The 25,939-nt window shown below is 34.5% G+C and overlaps 1 long non-coding RNA gene across 1 annotated transcript; it reads right to left on the reverse strand.

Moving 5' to 3' along the window:
* Positions 1 to 17,726: 17,726 nt before the first annotated feature.
* LOC124888549 lies at positions 17,727 to 24,000 on the reverse strand. Its single transcript, XR_007046979.1, has 2 exons — positions 23,164 to 24,000; positions 17,727 to 18,183 (listed from the first exon to the last, which is right to left on the reverse strand). It is a non-coding gene; the product is annotated as an uncharacterized LOC124888549 (long non-coding RNA).
* Between the last annotated feature and the right edge of the window lie 1,939 nt (positions 24,001 to 25,939).

Genomic DNA, 25,939 nt, shown 5'->3' on the forward strand with positions numbered 1-25,939 from the left:
TCTTTGAATTTCATAAATTATCTTGCAACTATGGGCAGCAAATTCTTTGCTAGGGTTGTGGGAACCCTGACAGATTAATGAAGTAGAGAAAGTGCCAAGTCATTCTAGATAAAGATTCTTGCATGTATTGTGATTGTCTTCAGTTCAATTGATTTCATAGTGGTGGACAACATTAAGAACCCGCCTATATTCACTACTTGCTTCAAAAGAGAGATAGAGATTAGGAAAAGACATCACAACAGTAATTTGAGATCCCCTTCTATCTAATAATTCTCTCCTTCTTATCCAATTAACTTGAGACCCAAAAGGTAATGATTAATCTGGGATCCAAGGCACTTGACACTCCGAGACTCATAAGGTAAAGAGTGAAATTTGCCAATGAGTCCACAAAATAGTGGGTGATATATAACTTATCAGATTCGGCATATTAGGTACTAGAATAGTTCAATAATGCATAATAAATCTACGGAGTTAGAAATCAAAGGAACACAAGCCTAGTGTTCTTCTTAGATTGATTACAACCAAAAACATTCAATTCTTATTACTTTTTACTATTCCAACAAATCTCCCCATTTACCTTTCCATACCGCCTATTGATTTCAGCAAGTGTGAGAGATAGTTCCACGTATTCCCTGTGGGTTCAACCCCAATTTGAGTTGGGCTACTATATTTTGCATCGATAACTTTATACTTCTAAGGAGGTATACTTTTGGGCGATATAAAAATTTTGGTGCCGTTGTCGGAGAATACAGTTATGAATTATTGATTGGATTTGTTGAAGTTTTTAGATTTTATTTTCTTATATTTTCTACTCTTTTGGATATGACATATTTACAAAAGGAGGGTTGGTGTGACAATGACTCCTTATTTATTAATCCTTACTCTTTTGATATAATGTATTATTGCACGAGTATGATTGATATATTATTGAAACATAATGAGAGCATGCTAGGCACGTTGACACTTCTCGCAAAATAAAAAGAGGAATTCAGTTGAAAGTTTAATAGGTTTGACTTAAAGATTCACAACTTAAAAGAAAACTTGGATGCAAAGGTTGATATGTGTAACGCCCAACAATTTAGTTATGAGTTGAGTGACGCTGGAAAACTTCTTATGAGCCAAATTGATGAGCTAAAATTGGAAGAGTCAAAACTTGATCAGAATTTTATGGATATTGCCATTATTTAGAAGAGCACACTAGAGTTATGTGAGAATGTAAATAAAAATATAATTCATGAGTTGGGATGTATGGAACCTCATTATAAGCAATTTTCCACATTATATTTGGATAGTAAGATATTACTCAAGTCATATGACTTATGGAAGAGTGTAAAGATGAGGAAGAATATGTCTATATTCTAGAGTTTGTTATACCAAAATCAAGAAACAACATTCCTCACTTAAAGGCCAAGAACTGCAACATGCCACATCTATTGCTTGATTTCTTTATTTTCATACCACCGCCCCTTGAGCATAGTAAAAAATTGGAGAAACACTTAGGGGTACAATTCATAAGTTTAAAGTGAAAAGAAAAATTAGAGGACAACCCTTTTTGTCTACCTTAATAAAGTCTGAGAAATCAAGGTAACCGCGTTGTGCTGCGAAGTTAAATTAGGTGTTGCATGGGAGGAAACCTCTGAGCTTGTTGGTGAAGTCTGAGTAACCAACATAGTCACGTTATGCCACAACATTAAATTAGGTGTTGTATGGAAGGCAACCCATGGGCTTGTAGGTAAAGTCTGAGTAACCAACATAGCCATATCATGCCACGACGTTAAATAAAGCGCTACTTGGGAGACAACCCAAGGTATTGTGTTATTTGTGTTTGTGTGGTTGATGCCAGATCTTTGCCCCTGTGGTGCCACAGGTATGTTCGTAACTCTCTTGTTTTGTAGTGTTCTAATGCACAATGCATAATTATAAGGTGATGGTGGGGCTATTTGTGGGTCTAGATGTCCTTTCTGGGTTTTTGTTGTCATGTCTCTTTTCTTCAGAGTTTGTTCTTAGTAGAGCCGACATGTTTAGGTGTATTGTGTTTTATTTTGTACTATATTTTTTATGGTTAACTAGGAGAAAAATAAGTATCTAAGGGAAGTTGATGTATTTGATTATTGTTTTTGAGAAAAATGATACCTCTCTAAAAATTTATTTTTGAACTATGTGATGTATATATATGTGTGACTATTGTGAATCTTGTTATGCATTAGAATTAGGGCATAATAATCATAGCTAACTTGTGCATAAACCAGATAGGTAATATTTTGTGATGTAACCTTGTGCTATGAGTGTGTGAGATGTTTAGTTTGTTTCCTTTAGGTATTGAATCCAGAACATGCTCGGTTAGTATTGACTAGGTTGTAGGGTAGTCGGTAAGGAAAGGATCATAGACCATTCTTAAAATTAGTCCACTTTTAGCCTAAATGACTTCCAAATATGAATAAGTATCCCTTGGTCCCTATTTTGAGCTTGTATAGACTATTATTTCTTGTTACACCTTTCACCTTCCTATTTTAGTTACTGTGAACCTTTTTGGACTAGTTCTTCTTGGACATTGTGCACCTCAACTCAAGCAAATTGCCTAAGTTGAGGGTGGATATCATAGGGGTAAGTAATGTGAACTGGATATGAAGAAGGGTAAATGAGAGAAAAGAAAGTAGGGTTGGGTGTGGTCGAAAAAAGCAAAAATTAAAGAAAGAATTGAAAAAGAAAACAAGAATAAAAATAAAACCACACCCAACCTGAATGAGCAACAAAAGAATAAAAAGAGAGAAATAAGGGTGGAATAAAAAAAAGTTGGTTGATAAGTGAATCACAAAAGTAAGTGTAGTGCCGAGGAGGCTTAGTCACTAAATTCCCATATGTACCATACTAGCCCCAACCCTAATTTAAAAGCCGAGGAAAGTCCTATAGTGATCCTAACTTGACTGTCTAAAAGCTAAGGTAAAGAAAATAAGGGTAAGCCTATGGTATTCTGCGCACATTGTTGGAACTTCTTTGTGAGTGTGAGTGTCTTGTGGTCATCCCTTCATTAGCATGCACAATTCTATTAAGTCAGTGGAACTTTTTTATTGTAAGGATACATGGGTTGTATTGCTAGCTGCTTATTTGTTCAAGTAGTGTAACTTGTATGTATAGGTGACTGTTTGTTGCTAATGTAATTCCATATCCTGATTCTCTTGCGTCACATTGTTGTTCTTCATTGATACACTCAGTTGGTTCTAAAAATCTAAAATTGAAAGGGGGTGATGTTCTTGGGCTAGGTTTGATGATTGACTGTCGTAGGTATCTTAGGTTTCTATAGGTTAAGCATTGTTGTTTGTTTTGTTGTGTTTTTATTACCTGAGGACATGTAATGTTCTAAGTTGAGGATCTTGATATGACATGGTTTTATGGAACTTATGATGCTTAAACTTGGAGAATATGCATGTACTTAAGGCCATTTTGTAGGATTTGATGAAATTTTTGGAGTGATTTTGCAGGAAACTAGGCGTTAGAAGCTAACCAAAAGAAAACGGAATGAAAAGCTGAAAATTGACCACATACCTAGGCACTTACGCCCCATAGGTACCAACTACTAGGTGTAGGTAGTGGCATAGGTGTCAGAAACTAAAATTCAGAGAGCAAACATTGGGTCACCTTCTACGGCTACCCACCTACTGGCGGTAGGTACCGCCTACGCCTCGTAAGTAGTCACTGACTGACTTTACTTGAATCATTTTGGATTGATTTTCTAGGGTTTATATAACTTATATAGACTCCTATGTTTTTTTTTAGTCATTATTGTGAACGTTTACTCAAGTTTTTCTCTTTTGTGTATGATTTGATTTCTAGGATTTCTATGTAATCTATAAATACCTTTTTTTTTTTTTACATTTTTAGTTAAGTGTGGGAGTGGTGTACTAGATAGGATAGTTTATTCCCTATGGGGCTAAGTTTACACACCATATGCTCTTGTAAACATCTTTTGATTTCAAGATTCAATTTTTGATCTCGGCATTCTTATTTTTCTTGGTTTTTGGTTTGCTATTCAATTTGAGACATTGGGTTTTATTCTCTCATTATTGCAACATTAATTCTACAATTTTATTTATGAATTTCATGAATTGTGTTGCAACTATGAGCGGTTAATTTTCTTAGCTAGGGTTGTGGGAACCTTGACAGAATAACAAAATAGAGGAAGTGTCAAGTCATTCTAAATAAAGATTCTTGCATGTTTTAGATTGTCTTCAGTTCAACTGATTTCTTAGTGGTGGCCAACATTAAAAAACCACCTGTATTCGCCACTTCCTTCAAAAGATAGGTAGAGATTAGGAAAAGACATTACAACAGTAATTTGAGACCCCTTCCATCTAATAATTTCTGCCTTCTCATCTAATTAACTTAAGACCCAAAAGGTAATGGTTAATCTAGGATCCAGGGCAAAAGTTAGTAACGCGACAATCTGAGACTTACAAGGCAAAGATATAAATTTGCAAATGAGTCCACAAGACTGTTGGTGATACATAACTTGTCAAATTTTGCATGCAAGGTACTGGAATAGTTCGATAATGCACGATAAATCTATTGAGTTAGAATCCAGGGGGAACACAATCCTAGTGTTTGTGTTCGATTGATTACAACCAAAAGAATCCAATTCTTGTTACTTTTTACTATTCCACCAAATCCCACATCCCCCATTTGCCTTTCTGTAATGCCCATTGATTTCAGCAGGTTTGAAAGATTGTTCTGCGTATTTCCTGTGGGTTAGACCCTAACCTGAGTTGGGTTACTATATTTTGCATCGATCGCTTTATACTTCTAAGGAGGCATACTTTTAGGCAATATCAGAGTACTATTGTATGTGAATTCAAAACTCTTTGCGCATCTTATAACCTATTTGGTGTGATCCTTCCTAGGATCCTTGTGATCCGTAGGATCTCGACAGCGCTAAGGGCTAATTATGGGACGTCAATTTCATGCTCCAAAAATGAAGGTCATGACTATGCTTGACGTGGTGTACCTTGACAAGTAAACCTATCACCTACACAGATACAAAAAGAAGAAAAGACATAAATACCCTAAGGTAAGGGTTCTAGAACGAAGCCAAACCATAAAAGTAATTATAACAATACGGAAAGAACATATCCAAATACTATACATTTCCAAAACCAGGTATCAATAGTGTAAGAACTACTAACACAAACCATGAGTCAAATACATCAGAAATATCTACACACGGTCAAAACCTTTCTCCGAATACAAATAAGGAAATAGCTACTATAGAAAGATGGAGGTGAACTCCAAACGCATGGATGTCCAACCGCTACCTTTAGAAATATGAAGGCGCTCGAAATCAACCATTTTGAGGCGTACTCGAGCTAGGACCTAGACCGAAAAGGAGTAGTAGGCGTGAGTAAGGTCCACTTGCATTTAGTAAGTATCATAGGCCAACTAAGCAAAGTAGTAAATAAAGCATACAAAATATACACTAAGGGCACGTCACCTTCAATCAAAAAATGTCCGGTAGCTCACACCGCTGATCTAACAGTTCTAATATATCACAAATACAACAACAACATAGCAAGTATAACACAAGTATACATTATATCACATGCAATTATAAACAGAGAAGAACAATTATATACAAGATGGTCAAGTACAAGTAATAAGATATAGAGCAAGAAGACATATAACAATTCAATACGTAAATTCAATCACAACATCAACACCGTAAAGTAAATGAAATTCCTAAGATGATAATGCTAATGGCGATGATGATGTAATGATGATAATGATGATAATGCATGAGGTTGGCACACAGCCTTAAGATTGGCACACAACCCTAAGATTGGCACACAACCTTAACATTGGCACAAAACCTTATTTCCAGGATTTCTAGTATTTCCAATATTTCCAAAGCACATACATAGAATAAGACACAAATCAAGTACACATACATGGCAACAAGTAAATATATATGAATAAAACAAGTGAAATGGTGCGTATGATGACATAAGAATGATGATGCAATATTCACAACCATTCAAAATGAGTATTTCCACAAACAATCCACATGATGTATTTTCACAACCAATCCATATGATATATTTCCACAACCAACCACAATTTTACAATTTCACAACCACGTGAGCCAATATCCGTTCACTATTTCCACTATCCATGAATTTTCCACATGATTCATACGCCCACAAAGTATGAATACATCACAATATGCCAAATGCACCACATTAGGCATTTCTAACATCACAATACAATAATCACATGTATTCCAGGCTATCAACATCACATAAGGTTCCGAAAGATCACACATATCACATGATATTACAGATTCTATAATTTTTATCACATTCAGGTCTCGCACGGGCACAACATATAGATAGCTATATTTCACGATTAATTTTTACCCTTAACATGCATTTTGGTTTACAAATTAACTATCCAGCCCAATCTGAAAAGTTAAGCCATAACATACCTCAAATACTGAAATCAGTTCGCTACACTTTGAACCCACAACCTTACTTTCTATGAACGATCTCAAAATAAACTAAAACCAAGAAATATAGAATATGCGCATCAAAATAAAGCCAGCAATACCTATATTACCTGTTTTTTTATTTTAGGTCAAAATGGACCCCTGAAGCAAGTTTTTGAAAAAGAAAGGCAAAATCAAAAATTTATTACAAAACGTTTTCCTCATATTTTAGGAATATACAACTAAAAACTAAGTCAAATAGAGTAAAAATGAGGTTCAAACTGATGAAAAATATTTTTGATCATTACCGGATAAAATCTTTGAAATTCGTGTTAAAATCAAGAATCAAAGTTATTTTGAAGGTTAAATTGATGAAAAGCTAGTAATTATAAGATTAAAACATTATTCAAGTGAAAAAGAGTGAAATTGGGGTTTAAAATCAAGCCCTAAGATTTTTTGAGATTTTGAAAAATTTATAAAGGAATTAGAGTAGAAAATGATGAAATCTCACCTTAAATTTGTAATAGAATGTCACGACCCGAGACTACCCCTAGTTGTAACATGGTTCTTGGAACCACAAGTGATCCCAGGCTAACCCATGAACATGCATACTATTGAGCAACTGACTTAATATGTATATAACAAAACATAATTTGCTGAGCGGAAGCATAATTATGAGAAAATCAAATTGAATGTATCACTGAATAAGCTTACAACATGATACATCTAAAGAGAGAACTTGATTTACAATATCATAACTCTGACTGACTATCTATGAAGTCTCTACCATACTGACTATAGATAGCTGGGACATACCTCCAACTACCACTAATTAATACATATGAATAATCAAACTAAAATACATGAGCTACAACTGACTAAAGTCTTCGAAATAAGAAAACTCATCACCTGCTGGCTGGAAGCTGACAACTGTCTGATTATGTCATATAGGCTACAATTGGTATCTACATTATGAGAAAATGTAGCACATAGACATATATGTGGATTAATACTTTAGAATGTACTGAGTAAGTAAGGTGAATGCAATAAGTAAAACTGATGTCATATATAGCCTTAAAACATTCTTGCTAAGTGCAAGTAGACTCACCAAGAGACTAAAATAAACTGAAATCTGAAGTATCTTAAAGCATGAGTAACAAACATAATCTAATAAGCTGGTGAATCACTACACTTAGTTACTTAAATCTTTACTTTTGTAGAATAAGCAGAACTAAAGTTGGGAAATGGTACACATGGCTACTATATGAAAATCTCATGTAAAGCTGAATAGACTATAAAACTAAATTGAGGGTCATGTATAATTACTGAGCATGAAAGCATGAACATGTAAAATTAAGAATGCAACACCAAGCATAAACATGTTTTTCTAAAACAATTTGTAATCTAAAAGGCTGAAATAGTTTAACTGAATAACTGAAAATCTGTATGCTTTGGTCAACTAAACTTGAGTTGAGACATACTGAATACTGATCAAAACTGTAGGATTTATCATATAACCGATATAAACCGTGTGAGCTATCATGGAGTCCAACATCTGGCCCACGTTGAGGAGGGTTGTTCTACCCTTGTCATCGGAGTAGAACCTGAACGGGAGTGATCACTAAATTGATGTCCTGAAGGACTAGGGAGTCAAGCCTAAACTAACGGGTGACCCCTGAGAGAAAGTCAAGCCTAAACTGACGGGTGGCCCCTCATATCCTACACTGGCAATGTAGTTATGGAATATAGGGACTACTACTAATGACTCTGCCTAATTAATGGGGAAGTCACCATCCTTTCATTCGCTCGATTCTAAATTCTACTCTCAACTAAAAGACACTGAAATACTAACTGATGCATGCACTGATAACTGATAATTGATAAGATCAGGTCATGGTATTCTAAAAATAACAGTGCGTACGAATTATGAGGTAATTATAAACATATAAATTGATACTGCTCAACATGATCATGGTGTTCTGAATATGATACTAAAACCATAGTCTAACTGACTTATTACTTGAAGAATGGAAATCATGTAAAACACATAGGTATTGGGTGTTTTTAACCCACCCGCACTAAATGACCACAAAGCACGATATCAACACTTAAAACTGTAGGATGGGAATCAAGGTTCAAAGACCCAAAAGATGAACATTTCACCAAACATGTGAGAATCATAAACTTGAACATGGGAATGTATTAAACATGAGAAATCAACATGAATACATGACGAAATTAATAAGTTGGGGTTTAACATGAAATTCAATTGAATATGACATGGGAAATTCAAAGTTAAAACATAAGATAACCTAACTTCTCATGGAATCATTCTTGGGCACGAATAGAGTCAAACTACTAAGGAAACACATGAATTTAATCCATCTTGAACATACAAAACTTCATAATAAGAGAAAAATTCATTCTTTAGTTGAAAAGAGGGGTTTTGGGCTCCACGGGTGAAAAGGGACTCATGGATGAATGCCAACATACCTTAATTGAACGAATTCTCAAAGAAACTTGAAATTGGAACTTGAACCCTTGAATTTTTTAGTAAGAAAGCTTGAATTTTGGGACTTGTATGATGAACTTGTGAAAGAAACCCTATTTTTGATGCTTTCTTGAAGATTCTTAAACTTGTAAGCCTGAATTATTGGATTTCTTGGGGGAAAAGTTTGGATTTTATTTTTGGGGAGGAGGAGGGTTTGCATAAGGGTTTGATGATGAAAAATGGGCAAATAATGCCCTTTGGTGTTTTAATCCGTCATTTGGGTGCTTGAGGCAAGGCTAATTGACTAAAACGCCCTTTGGGATTGTATTTATGGATTTAGGAAAGCATTACTCCGCATCACAAAGTTAGATGCGGTAACTTAGTCCCACATCACAGTGCTATAGCATCAGCTTACTTGTTCTGACGAAAATGATCATAACTTTTTGCTCGGATATCAAATTAAGAAGAAATTGGTATCGTTGAAAAGCTAATTCAATTATCTATAATTTGGTGGGTATTGAGCTGAAAAATTCCACATATATAATAATTTTTATACATTCAAAGTTAATCCTTGTAGAATAAAAATACCAAAATTTGGATAAATCAAATGTTCTTAACTCGACTTTGCTCTAAGTGATTTCTATGACATTTTTCACCTCGAAAACAATTCACACACTAGGATAAAGATCATGAAACATATATCCAAATATAAATCATGGGATTAGAGTTTACACACGTAGAAATGACAGTTTGATTTCTACCTCAAGAATGCAGGGTGTTACATTATCCCCCCCTTGGAATCATTCATTCTCGGATAAGACTGGTTAGACTGAGAATACTAAGGTAACTGTGAACATTTACTGAACATGCATGACTTTGGACATGATTGCATAACTGATTCTGAGCATGATATATGAACTGAACTAATTTTGTGAATACATGCAATGACATGAGAATGGTTATAAGGCTAAGATAGAAACAAGAGAGTCAACTTATAAGTAACCATTACGTCAGGATGGATTTGGTTTCGTGAAGAAAAGTTGAGAGGTTTAGGACATGAAAACTCAGGGTATTACAACATCTCCTTCTTGAGATCATTCGACTCTCGAATGATTCTGACTTGGCTGAAATACTAAGTAAAGACAGAGATTATGCACGGGACACTTACAAACTGAATCATGACTGAATATCTGAATCTAAAACATGATGCATGAATTGAACTGAATTCACAATTTATATCCATAAAAACAAATTACCTCTTAGAATGGTCATACTCATGAAACTTTAGATAGTAAGACTAGATCAAAAGATAGAAAAATCAATAGGAACTTATTTGTCTGACTACCAAACTAAATTGCTGGCTATACGAACTAAATTATACTGAAATCTTATACTCAACTAGAGTATTTCTTCAACACTCTTTCTAAGAAGTTCTAATAACAGTAGGGAGCAAAGAACTTGGGCATGATTTGAATAAGATATATGAGTAAGGACTTTTAATATGGCTATAACTCTATAACATGGAACATAGGCCTGTGAAACATAAACTAGGATACAATTACTAGGCCTTAGGATATGCAACTGCCCAATTCAATCTTATCCTCACTCCTTAAATACTCGCATAGTTACATATAACTACTCTAGCCAAAGTTTTGAGTTAAACTACCTACTCTCACCATGTTCAAGCCTAACTCAAAATTACAAGGTAGTGCACATAACAACATAATGCAAGTCTAAACAATACTCAATACTCTATGCATTTTCACAACTTTTCATCTCAAGAATAATTCTTCTTACCACTTCCACAACTAGACTTAACCTCTTACTAGGAATTCACTAGTGCATAATGCACCCATCTACTTATATACCAACATGAAATTCAAGTCGATTATTATAACCATAAACGAACTTTTAGGCAAACATCCATAAACGCATCTTTCTCATATTCTCAAACCCCTATCAATAATAACTTTCTTGCACTATTCTTAAGAAGACACACCTAGAATTCTTAACTAACCATGACATATATCAAAAGCTTTGCCTCAATATTTCTTCAACCCTATCTCCTTACATAAAACAAACATATAACAATCTTTCCTCCACAAGAAACATTTACTCTCTCCCATTTAAACAATTGTCCATCACTACTATCCTTACATAAGGAAAGGTCGTTGAAAGTTAGAATATGAGGACCTGAAGCATGAAAGGATAACTTTAACACTTAATTGAGGCTTGAGGAATAGAGTATCCATGACATGGATTAATTACAGAGATCAAAACTAAGGATATACATGACATAATCTAAATTTTCACTGGTCATTAAGGATGTACCATGAGTACCTAGAGCTGAACATTCTGCAAAGAATGAGTACATGAGTCATGAGCTGCATGACTTGAGTTTGGAGTTCATAATTATAGGAAATATGATTTGTACTGCTGAGTGAATTAGAACTCCTTATACTAGGAACTGGGAGTGTACATAATTCTATGGAAAGTGCATAAATATAAGCTATGATCATGGAGATGATGTGTAAGGCATGAGCAGATATTGTGATGATTGAAGTATGAAACTTTGCACTGAGATACGAATGGGTCAAACATCTCCCTCCCTTACTGTTATTCTACAAAATACTGACATCACTACTAAAATCTAAGAGCCTGACTTGGTTACTTGTTCTATCATTTCCCCTTAGCTTTAAGCCATCATTCTAAGTTTGTAGGTCCCTTTAATAAACTCCAGACTGAATTGCAGCCACTTTAATCTAGGGTTCGAGATATAACAATACACATAAATAATAAACTCAACCTGAAAGGCTACACCTAAAAGTGTAAAACCCGTTTCTAATACTTCCTTCTGAGATATAATTCTTATCTTTTTATAGCCTCAATAATTATTATATAATAACTCAAACACCGACTAACTTACAATATTCATAAGTATCACTATACCCTGAGTTCACACCATATAGAATTTTAACTCTTCTTTCTATTAACTCAACTATCCACAATTTAAACTTAGATTCTAACACTTAACATGATATCTCTAAACCTTTAGTGAACCATGCTAACTTCCTTCATAGCCTACTAATATCACATCTCTAAACTTATAGTTTTTCTAAACCATGAGAATTATCATTACACTAACATACCCAATATCATCAACCTATAACCCATAAGTTAGTTGACAAGAACATTATATACTATATAGCCTTATTCACACTTAACAACTCAATGGTACTATCTAAGTACACACACTATTAAAACTTAGAAAAAATACAATCCTATATCACCTTGGGAATGCCTTTAGATCATACAGACATCATCATACCTAATTTTGAATCAATAACTTAAATTCTTATATACACTGTTTCAAGTCTTCTAGATCACCTTTCGTACAACTAGCCCTATGGATACAAAATCTACTGAATCCAGATAAACATTATCCCCACTATACTACTATTAACTTCTAGGTTCATGCTTTTAACTCCAGGTTACATGTCATAGGATTCTGAGAATGGATCTGAGGGCATATATGACTTTAGCTTAGTGTATGATTTTCATGAATATGAATGAAATATTTCAAACTTCGAAACTTAAAAGCACTGATGGGATACTTTTGAGCCTGTGTACAATCCCATAACTATTTATAGGGACTATCTGGAGAAACTCTATCTGTAAGAATTTAAACTAGCTATTTCTATTGCCTTAAGAATAAGGCAGAGATGGCACGAATAGATTAACGTAAGAATCTGCATAAGTTCCTTAAAGAAAACTTCTACTACATAATCTAGGACATGAAAGAAGTAAAACATTTCTTAAATGCACTATAGCCTCTCAAAGAAAAGTACATACGTCTCCATACTATTCCGCAAGACTCTACTAAACACAGCTTCATAGACACCCTAGGACACTTGAACTCTGGTCTCCGATACCAAGTTTATCATGACTCGAGACTACCCCCTAGTCATTACACGATTCTTGGAACCACAAGTGATCCTAAGCTAACCCATGAACTGGCATACTGTTGAGAAACTAATTTAATATGTATATAAGAAAACACAATTTGCTGATTTGAAGCATAATCATGAGAAAATCTTATTGAATGTAATACTGAATAAGCTTAAAACATAATACATCTGAAGAAAGAACTTATTTACAATGTCATAACTCTGATTGACTATCTATGAAGCATCTACTATACTAACTATAGATCGCTGGGACATGCCTCCAACTACCACTAATCAATACATATGAATTATTAAAATAAAGTTCATGAACTACAACTGACTAGAGCCCTTAAAACAAGAGAACTCATCACCTACTAGCTGGAAGCTGTCAACTATCCGATTATGTCATGTAGGCTACAACTAGTACCTACATTATGAGATAATATAACACATAGACATATATATGGATCGGTACTTTGGAATTTTCTAAGAAAGTGAGGGTGATGCAATAACTAAAACTGATTTTATATATAACTTTAAAGAATGCATAGCATGCATGCTAAGTGCAAATAACTGAAAACTGAAGTATCTTAAAGCATGAGTAACAAACATAATCTGATAAGCTAGTGAATCAATACACTTAGTTACTTAAATCCTTACTTTTGTAGAATAAGCAGAACTAAAGCTGGGAAATGGTACACGTGGCTATTGTATGAAGATTTCATGTAAAGCTTAATAGACTGTAAAATCGAACTGAGTCATGTATAGTTATCGATCATGAAAACATGAATATGTAAAACTAAGAATGCAAGACCAAGAATAAACGTATTTTTCTGAAATAATCTATAATCTGAAAGGCTAAAATTTGTATAACTGAATAACTGAAAATCTATATGCTTTGGTCAAGCAAACTTGAGCTGAAAAATACTGAATACTGACTGAAACTGTGGGAGCTATCATGTAACAGACATAAACCATGCGAGGTATCATGTAACTGACGGGTGACCACTCATATCCTATGTTGTCTACACAGTTCTGGAACACAAGAACTACTACTAACGACTCTATCTAACTAAAGAGAAAGTCACCATCCCTGCGTTCGCTCGGTGCTAAATCCTACTCCCAACTGAAAGACACAAAAATACTAACTGGCACATGCACTGATAACTGATAATTGATAAGATCAGATCATGGTATTCTAAAAGTAACAATGCATATAGGTTCTGAGGTAATTATAACTATATAAATTGATAATGCTCAACATGATCATGGTGTTCTGAATATGATATCAAAACCATGATCTGACTAACTTGTTACTTGAAAAATAAAAATCATGTAAAACACATTGGTATCGGGTGTTCATAACTTGCCAACATTGAATGACCATAAAGCACGATATTATCACTTAAAACTATAGGATGGGAATCATGGTTCAAAAACCGAAAAGATGAACATTCCACCAAACATGTGAAAATCATGAACTTGAACATGGGTATGTGTTAAACATGACAAATCAACATGAATACACGACTAAATTCATAAGTTGGGATTTAACATGAAATTCACTTGAATATGACATGAGAAATTGAAACTTAAAACATAAGATAACCTAACTTCTCATAGAATCATTCTTGGACATGAATAGAGTCAAACTACTAATGAAACACATGAATTTAATCCATCTTGAATATAAAAACTCCATAATAAGAGAAAAATCCATTCTTTAGTTGAAAAGAGAGATTTTGGGCTCCATGGGTTAAAAGGGACTCATGGATGAACTCCCACATACCTTAATTGAATGAATTCCTGAAGAAACTTAAATTTGGAACTTGAACCATTGAATTCATGAGGAAGAAAGCTTGAATCTTATGACTTGAATAATGAACTTGTGAAAGAAACCCCATTCTTAATGTTTTCTTGAAGATTCCTGAACTTGGAAGCTCGAATCTTGGACTTTTTTTTTTGGGGGGGGGGGGGGGGGGGGGGGAGGGTGGGGTTTGGTTTTTGGGGGGGGGGGGGGGGGGGGGGGGGGGGGAACTATGGATTTTGATCTTGGGGAGGAGAAAGGTTTGCATAAGGATTTGATGATGAAAAGTGGGAAAATAATGACCTTTTGGTGAAAAGGTGTTTCAATCCGTCACTTGGGTGCTTGAGGCAAGGCTAATTGACTAAAATGCCCATTGGGATTGTATTTATGGATGCAGGAAAACACTACTCCACATCACGGAGCTAGACGCGGTAACTTAGTCCCACATCACGGTGCTATCACGTCAGCTAACCGGTTCTGACGAAAATGATCATAACTTTTTGCTCGGATATCAAATTAAGGTGAAATTGGTATCATTGGAAAGCCAATTTAATTATATATAATTTGGTGGGTCTTGAGCTGGAAAATTCCACATATATAAAATGTTATTCTTGTTATAATTTGACCCTTGTAGAATTGAATACCAATATTTGGCTGAATCAAAGGCCCTTGCTCGACTTTTCTCCAAGTGATTTATATAACATTTTTCACCTCGAAAACACTTCACACACTAGGATAAAGATCATGACACATGTATTCAAATATAAATCATAGGATTAGAGTGTACACAGGTAGAAATGACGGTTTGATTTCTAGCTCAAGAATACGGGGTGTTACATAAAATCACGAAATAGATGTTAATCTAGCTTCCCAAGCTTCCACAAGCTTCACTTTTAAGATCTCATACTATTTTAGGATTTAACTCTTAAGAGGCAAGGTAAAGAATGAGCAAAATTGGCAATAAGAAGGAGAAAAAACTGGTTTATATCACAGATTTTTCACTAGATTTTTTAATGTCTAAAAATAGAATTTGACGGGGTGCCTGATATTCATTTAGAGTCTGATATATACAAACGAATTATGTAACCACACTAAATTCGATGCTCCAGAATCAAAAGCAATATCAGATTTTCGAAAAAATGTCATTTTTACGGAGTTGACCCCCCAAAACCTGAAATTATAATTTTTCAAACCGATGATCAAAATGATATTTAAAAGCTATAAAACCCAACCAAACAAGTTACTATCCTAAAATCGACGTTTCAAACAGGTTGACAAAGTTGAATTTTCCATCCTAGGTCATTTCAACGAAATGTGGGTCTCACACTCATATTTCTAATTTTTCTAAATTTTCGACCAATAGATCGAAATGAGCTCAGGTGCATTGGTACTCGAACCAAAGGGTCTACCTAGCCTAAAATCGATATTCTGGAGCTTCTGGCACAGTTCGTTTAGACATCTATCGCACAGATTAAAAGATAACCATAGAAGTCCAAAATAAGTCTCTCGAAGCTATCAAAACCATATATCATATAAATGGTATAAAAATGCATCGGAAACCATGCCAATCACCCCCACACTACAGAAATACCATAAGTACAACTACAGGGAGGGGTAAACCAGTCAAATCAGATAAAATCACAAATTTCACATATTTCATCAAAAAGCTGATCGTTACATCATCCACCACTAAAAATCTAGCTTGTCCTCTAACTAAAGGCAAAAGAAATACCTGAATCAACGAAGAACTGGGGTAGGAAATATGTATATCAGACTAGACCTTCCAAGTAGCCTCATTTACAAGTCGATATCGCCACTAAAACTTAACCATAAGTATAACTTTAGAGCGCAACCGTCTAACATCCCTTGCCAGAATGGAGTCCAACACCTCAATAAAGGATAACCACTCATCTAGCTGAACTGACTCCCAACGGATGACATCAGGAGTGTAACGGTAAAGCATTGAAACATAAAAATTGGATGAACAACTAATAAATTTAGAAGCAAAACTAACTCATAGGCCACATCACTAATGGTCCAAAGACTCTCAAATGAACCAATATACTTGGGGATAAGCTTGCCCCTCTTCCCAATCCCCATCACACCATTCTTGGGTGAAACTCAAAGAAAAACACTATCACCAACACCAACTCTCAACCTACAAAGTCTTTAATCCTCATAGTACTATCATCTACTCTGAGCCACTCTAAGTCTATCCTAAAAAATCTTCCCAAAGTGAGATGTAAATACCAAACCACGATCTGAGATAATAGACACGAGCAAACCATGAAGGCCCACAATCTCATGAATGTAGATACGATCCAACCTTTTGCCACTGAATAAAACTTGAACTGGAATGAAATGGGCTGACTTGGTCAATCAATCCATTATGACTCAAATGTTGTTGGAACCATAAGAAGTACGAGGCAAACCGGTAACGAAGTCCATAGTGCTATGCTCCTACTTCCACTCAAGAATAGGAAGCCTTTGAAGAAATCCACCAGGTTTCATATGCTCAGCCTTGACCTGCTGACAATAAAGGCAACGACCTACGAAGTCTGCCACATCCTTCCTCATACCACCCCACCACTAGTGTTATGTCAAATCACGATATATTTTATTCTCTCCTGGATAGATAGAATACCTGGAACAATGGGCCTCTTAAAAAATCAACCTAATCCAATTGCCCACTCTCAGCACACAAACTTAGCCCTCAATCCTTAAACACCATCCAAATCAAGTGAGGCTTCCTCAGTACTGAACACCTTATCTCGAATCGATATCAACCCTACATCATCAAACTGATAAGCTCAAATTTGTTCTATCAAAGAATAAAATCTATATGGGTCACGATCAAAGGCTTAACAAATTTCAGAACATGTCAAATTAAAAAACGATATATATATATATATATATATATATATATATTTCAAAATACTTTCCTACTCTCCTACCTACCAAGATTCTAGATTTGGGATTGATCGAGCAGCCAAGTGTTAGAGAATTTCATAGACAAAGTCAGAATCCCCAAGTCGACATAAATTAACACCCTCTCCCAACGAAGAATTTTCTTTCAGCGAAGGAAAACAAAAATTGGAAAGGACGATCAAGTCAAGCTTTTAGACAAGATCAGTGCACCACGCATCTTATCACTACAACATGAGCCAAAATATTCATTCCTTACTTTATTTTCTTTACATACATTTGTCCTAATTCTCTCTAGCTCTAAGAATTTCAGTTGAATTCTTTTGCAGGCACATCCAAGATTTGGATAAAAGAGTCAAGGCAAAGGATCCTCATAGCAAAATTAGACTATTTTACTTCTTTCAATAAACTCCACCAATCAGAGCAGCCACCTGCCGACGTCGAATAACTTCGAGAACCATCATCTAATTGCATCGAATAACTCCATCAATCACAGAGTGTCATCTAACTTCAACAAAGCCAAGCTCCTGTATTTCAAGGACTGTACATAAGCAAACAAAGTCAAACTCCCGCGTATTGAGGACTATATAAAAGCAAACAAAAGTAAAGTTTTCGCATTCTGAGGACTGTACATAAGCAAGCAAAGTCGAATTCCACATTTCAAAGATTGTACATAAGCAAGCAAGATGACCCTCTGCCATATCGAAGTATTGCACCAGCAAAGGGAACACCCCGCCGCAAATCGAAGAATGTAAATAAGCAAACCAACAGTTTTCTATATCAGAGAATCACATTTCAACAAATAGAGCACAGGAGGTTCGCATTATAGAAAGCACGCCAAAAGTCCGCTATCACATCAAATGCATCCAAATCCACTATCGTGACAGCAAGAAAACCACAATCGCAATAGCGTCAGATCCTAACGGCAATACCATCGTCTATTTCAAATTAAAGGTCACTTCACAAGTCAGATGGTTTTTACACTTCAATAATTTCCTGCCAGTTGGATGCCTTATTCTTCAATTGCTCGCCAGTTGGATGGCTTATTCTACAATTACTCGCCAGTCGGATGGCTTATTCTACAATTGCTCACCAGTGAGATGGCTGCTATTATCAACAACTGCTCAGACGGCAGAGGATCTTTACATTTCAACTATTGCCCCACTAGTCAAAGGACTCCACAAATGGAGGTCACAATACTAGTTTGAATATCTGAACTCTACTCCTTACATTATAATTTCAATTTGCAATTTTTGAACAACAGGTACTTTTCACCCTTTTACATGTTCTGTAGGACCATGCAGTACAACATGGAATCACCTTCCTAGCAGAAAACTAGTGCAAGCTAGCAGAAATTCAAGCATCCCTAGCTACGACAAGGATTCCGACGAAGAAACTCAACTTGACTGAATCGTTCCATTTTCAAAACTCAAGTGTCACGACCCAGTACCGTCTTAACCCTACACTGGGGCAGATTTCAAAAATTCGCAATCTTTTTTTTTTTTTCAAAATCCTCAGCAAATATTGTTATCTAGCGTATTCTCATCCTCAACCAATTTAAGGATGTAAGCGCAGCCTCATCCATTTCTTTCGTGATAAAATCTTCATAATCACTCTAGAAGGAATGCAGTGTCACCATAATTCTACATTAGGTAAAATTTTAAATTTGATCAAAATTTGCTATGATTCAAATTACAAATAGCTCGATTTCACGTGAAACCTGAGATATGTAGGCATCACGCTCTATTTCAAACCGATCAAAACAACACACATGTAGTGGCCAACTTTGTGACTCGAGTTTTGAAATCATTTTTTAGAGTCGCCACCTAACTTTTTAGAAAAATTAGAAAAAATCATTTTTATGTAATACTATGTTTTGGTCTATAGAAAATATTTTGAGATTCTGAATAAAGGTTTTGATTACTTAAGGGGAAAGTGTTAGGCACCCCTCAGAGTCTATCCGAAGATAGTCCTTAAACTCAGTTTAGGAAAATATTTGAGAATTGCTTCATTATTTGTTAAAATGGTGATAAAAATACTTTTATTGTTTCGGAAAAAGAAAGTTCGAAGTATATAAAATACATTACCATTGTATACAAGGATATAGTTCATTGTAAAATGTATATGTGTTTTCAAAGATACGAACATTGGAGATGACTTGTAATTTATGAAAATGTAAAGTTTAGTAACACATAAAGATACATATATTAATGAATTAGTAACTAAGACAATTATAATTTTAAGAGCATGAGAAAACTTATTTTCTTATTATTATTCATGCCTACAGATATGAAAAGTAATTTATGTTAAGAGTAAATTTATATAAATGCATTTATTGTGAAATATAAATATATATGGCTTCAAGATGCACTAATTCTTGATCAAAATATGCTACTGTGTATAAAAACACGGCAATGCTCATTTGTTTGCGAGATTTTAAACTAATGGATTAAAAAAAATAAGTTTAATAGTGGGATATGAATATACAGTTCAAATAAGAGATAATAATAGTGATAAATGATGAATGATGATATTGAAATACCTTGTATATTGTCTCTTGAAATCTGAAAAGGAAAACTCAAGCAAATGTTGAAAATTAAAATGTTAGAACTATTTACTCATTAACGAGTAAAAACTATTTATTTACTCATTAACGAATAAACTCTATCAAAAATACGAATTAAATGATTTGTTTTCCTATTAAATTAGTTTTGAAATTTCATTTGGTATTTTTAAGAAAGACATGGAGATTATTACGTTAATTTCATTAAAAATATTTTGAGGCGAAAGTTAATTTTCAAAAGAATTAGCCAAATGTTGAAATGATAAAATTGTATCTTTTACAAATTAATTAAGCGTGTTTTATTTAGGACAGTTGGGACCTTAAACTATTTCTAAAAGGATCGACAACATAAATTCAATAATCAAATAAACTTATCTTAAACAAATTCAACAATAAGAGTCAGTTATTATTCTACAAAAACTCAACATGACAAAAATTAAACCAAAAGGAAGCAAGGAATACTAGACTCTGTTTAGGAAAATATTTGAAAGATATTTGTTTTTCATTATTTGCGAAAATAGTGATAACTACGCACATGATTATCATATTTAAAGGAAACACACAAGGTGCGTAAATATATTCTTATGATATACAAAAAGTAACACAATTTATTATCAAAGTACACATGCATATTTTATAAAAAAAAAAAAAAAAACATGAACGCAAAACGTAAAAAAAATTAACATTAGTATTTTTTCAAAAAAATCCATTTAGCTAGTCATGTGGTGATTGCGAAAAGGTGAGGTCGCTAATTTATTTCAAAAGGAAAAACCGCAAACACTAAAGTAATATAAGCACAATAAGCCATAAAATTTCAATAGTCAATAATCACTAATTACCTTTTCAAGTCTTAACAAGAATGACAATATAGCATGGATATTAAATAAAGAGAAGAACTAAGAGATACTAAACTCCTAACGGAGCTTGAGTTTTAAGTTTACGCAATCTCGAAGCTCTGCGATCCTAGTAGCATTCAACCCGGTAGTTGGATCAAGACCCGGTAGTTGGATCAAGAGGAGTTTCAATTGAAACTCCAACTGCCGAGTTCACGTATAAAAAAAAAAAAAAAAAAAGAAATAGCGACTAAATAAAGATATATGCGTTCTTCGAGAAGATAAAAGAAGCAAGGTTTCTAGTCATCTTCAGCAACATTCTATACCTTCAAGACAAATATTCACAAGTCGTAAAAAAATCTTCTAAGAATCCGTAATTTGAAGTTCAATCATCCACAACTTGGAAAAACATTTTAATTGATTGGAGGCTATCGAGTACTACCCGTATCCAAAATGCCCCATTTTGTATAAAAGTTAAAAGACATCCAAAATAATTGTTCCCCTTACATCTTCAAACAATAACATTCAATATTTGGAAGAAATTACATTTCAAAATCAATTAAACCTTTATCAAGTTCTTTTGACAAAGCGCAGGGCAAAATATATTTCCAAAATTGATATGGGAATAAGCAAAACAACAACACCAACGAAAATTAAAAGTAAATAGCGTATTCACAAAATCAGGACATATGGGAAATAGAAAAACGGAGGTGAAATCAAAAGGGCAAAATTTTTACATCTCTCGGAAACGACACTAAATGATCACATCTGACAAATGAAATTTAGGACAAAACCGGATTCATGAGATTAATTCACAGATAGTGAGCAACAACACAGTGACAATTTGACACCAAAATATACCATATATTCACATACAGAACCATTTTTTTGAATCCAAAATTATGTAATCCACCAGTCTGAAAATGCAACAATGACATAAGCCCGATCACGATTAAGGTAAAATCACATTCTCATGGAACCCAAAACAAGATGAAAAACAAGGCTGAAGAAAAATCTAAAAGAAGAAGAATATTCGCACATATTGAAAACAACAGAAGCTTAGAATGAAACCATGTCCATGAACTCAATTGACGGAGCCAAAAACAGACTTTAACCATATTACCACCACATATTTGCATATTCAAAGTAGCAGAAAGAGAAGAGACAGAGGTCAAATAAGAAGGGATTTTCATATATCTTGCATAATTTGATCCGGGAGAAGGTTGGGGTGACTTCAGTGGAGTGTAAGATGCGGGAAGCACGATTGAGATGGTTCGGACACGTGAAGAGGAGGGGCATGGATGCCCCGGTCCGTAGGTGTGAGAGGCTAGCGTTGGATGGTTTTAGACGGGGTAGGGGTAGACCGAAGAAGTACTGGGGTGAGGTGATTAGGCGGGACATGGAACAGTTACAGCTTACCGAGGACATGACCCTAGATAGGAAGGTCTGGAAGACGCGAATTACGGCAGAGGATTAGGGCCTGTTCGGGTCGCTAATGTAGGGAGGTAATTGGTGGGGGTGTATTCCTGGTATGATTCCGTATTCAATGTTCTGTTCCGTGTTCCGTGTTCTATGTTTGTTACGAATCTGTGTGCTTTCCTCTGCTTTATATTCCTGCATTCCTGCTTTACTCTGTTTTATATTCCTTATGGCTGCAGTATCTATGTTATGTCATCTGCTTCTGTGCTGTACTATGTGTTTGTTTGATATCTCGTAACTTGAGCCGGGGGTCTTTCGGAAACAGCCTTTCTACTTCATCAGAGGTAGAGGTATGGACTGCGTACATCTTACCCCCCAGACCCCACAAAGTGGGAATACACTGGGTTTGTTGTTGTTGTTGTTGTTGTTGCATAATTTGATCCCAAAGCAGTCCGAAATCAAGTCTTTAAACTCAAACGGGGAATATAAACTTGAATCCAAAACAAGTCTAACGTCACGTATTTACAGGCTACATATTCATGAAACAGATTTCATATCCATGATGATTTCACCAAAACATCACAACTTATTCTATCGTAAAGGCAATCGATAGCGAACAACAACGAGATTAAACGCGTAGAACAAGGCCTCCTATTGACCGAACGAGATAAAAGATGAACGAAGAAATTGAAGGGAAAATTCGCACCTTTTGTTGGGCAGCAAAACCGGAGCTCCGACGTCAAGTAATTTTCCGGCCACCAAAACTCGAACTCCGGAACTCAAACTATTTTCACTGGGTTTTTTTTTGGTTTTTTTTCACTCGTTTTCTATTTTTCTCTACTTTTCTCTCCTTTGTTGCCTCTCTCACTCCTCCTTTTCCTGATTTTTCTCCTCTTTTTCGCGGATTTGAAAACTTTTCCAAGCCATTTTTATGCTTTCCCCTTTTTTCTCACCTCTCTTCCTTGTCTCGACGGAGTGAAGAACGAACCTATAAATAGGTAATTCCATACTTGAAAGTCCGGATTTGAAACCCTTAAAATGTGGAAAGACTGTACAAGGGGAATTTGAAATTCAAAATCAAAAATCCTTCAAAGAATTTGATGCCTTCCTCATATTTGGACCCTTTTGAGGTCCTTAATGGAGGATCACATCATTTTTCCGTTGTTATACGAATTTAGGAGACTGATTTTTCTGGTTTTTCGAATTCATGGTCTTGGAGGTAAACAAACGGGGAGAATCTCGTAGGCTAGCGGCAGCCATAGTAGTAGCTCTAGTGACGCGACTGGAGGCTTAGAGTTACTCGTCTGGGCGCGGTGGAGAAGAGGCGGTGAAGGGAGAAGGAGAAGGATCGGATGGTTTGGTCGCTATTTTTGGTAAAGAGATGGAGATGTGACGATGCTTTATTGAAAAAAGTTATACGCGTGCTCTGATGTGCTGGGGAGGTGTAAGGAGTGTTTAATGCACTTTGTCTTTTTAACCCATTTTGATATTTACCCTCCATCGGACGGCCTAAACATACTACCCTCCAATAATAATATTTATTTTATTTTTAAATAAGTAAATTATTGATATATTTATTGATGTTTTAAAATAAGTAAATTTTTTATTTTTTTTATAAATTTAATTTTATCATTTTACAATCAATTAACTTTTGAAAAGATATTACTAAAATCATCTTTTTCTTTTTTTAGGTAAAAATAGAAAGTTATATTAAATTTATATTTTTAATATTTTTTTCTTAATCTGTGTGTCAAAATCCAACAATTCATTTATTATACAACGGAGAAAGTAGTAATATAAAAACATATGTATATAAAAAAAAACTTGATTTAAAAAAGATTAATTTTGATTCGTCTGATATTTTGATCGAACGACTTAGATTTAATTTAAGGAAAAAATAAAAATAAAAAAAGATATATATGTTTATAATTGAAAATTTTGAAATTCTTGGATTAAAAAGTGATCAACAGATCAGGTTAATTTGTGTTTATTGGGTGAGAATTTTGTTTCTTTGCAGACTTGGCAGATGTGACTGATGGATATTGTGTGGGGTGGATTGATGCAGTGGATGTGGGAATTGTATCGGGTTTCGAGCCAACTCTTGGGCTTTTTAGGTTAAAATTTGTGAATAAAAATTTGGGTTTGAATAAATAAAATTGAAACTAAATTAATGTTGGCCCAAATGCTTTATTTCTATCCGAATTAATTTTATCAATGCTCATTACTACCCTAAGAATTATTTTTAGTATAACGTATATAAATTATGAATAATTTAGTATGCATATCCAATTTAATAATTATCAAATTTAATTTTTATAATATTAATAATATATATATATAATTTTTATAATATTAATAATTATATATAGGATCATAATAAAACATACACACATATAACAAGGGCACATATATTATGAGAATATATAGTCGCAATATATCGTTTGAAGAAAAGATAAAAAAAAATTAGAAAAATACAAATGCGATTATCAAAAGATATTTTTTTTGTGGTTTTGATGTTAAAATGTTTTACCATATGATAGGAAAATAAATCCTCTCTTTTTTATTCTTTTTCAAAATTGTAGAGACAAAAATATGAATTTATTTTTAAAATTAATTTAAGGCTAAGAAGCACCGAAAAAGTAATTAAAGAAAAAAGAGCGAGCCAAAATTGGGTGTCAATCATTTGCCCTTAATTGACCAAAGATTAGTGTTAAAATCTTTGGGCAACCACATTGACGTAACAAATTTTGTTTTGAGCAAAAAATAAATTTTGAAAGATTATGGTCGAACTCTAATTTCTGAGATGTCTACATATCTCGGATTTCACGAGAAATTAGGTTATTTGTAGTTTGAATCATTAAAAATTTTTATCGACCTCAAAATTTGTCCTAGAGTGGAATTATGGTGACACTAGATTCCCTCGAAGGTGATTGAAATTTTTTTTATATGAATAAAATCATGGCTGTGTTTATCCCTAAATTGATTATTTGGGATAGCTAGGAATGAGAAGGCATTGGATAGAAATATTTGCTAAGGATTTTGAGAGAAAAGAAGATTGCAAAATTTCAAAAATTACCCTTGTGTCGGATTAAGACGGCACTGGGCTATGACACTTAGGAAAAATGAGGTGATTGAGCCGAGTTGAGTTGAGTTTCTTCGGCGGAATCCTTGCGTAGCTAGGGATGCTTGACATTCTGCTAGCTTATCCCTGTTTGCTGCCAAGAGGGTAGGTCCATGTTGTAGTGTGTTGTCCCGTAAAATAGGTAAAGAGGGTGAAAAGTGGCTGTTGTTCAAAATTAGTAAATTGAAATTGTAATGCAAAGACTAGAGCTTAGATATTCAAACAAGTATTTTCGTCTCCGTTTGTGGAGGTCTCCAACTGGCGAAAAAATGACTGAAATGTAAAGAACCTCCATCGACTGAGTGGTTGTTGTAGAATAAAATCATCGGACTGGAAAGCAGTTGAAGAATAAGTCATCCGA

This window comes from Capsicum annuum, chromosome 11, assembly GCF_002878395.1.
Source record: "Capsicum annuum cultivar UCD-10X-F1 chromosome 11, UCD10Xv1.1, whole genome shotgun sequence".
Classification (NCBI taxonomy): Eukaryota; Viridiplantae; Streptophyta; class Magnoliopsida; order Solanales; family Solanaceae; genus Capsicum; species Capsicum annuum.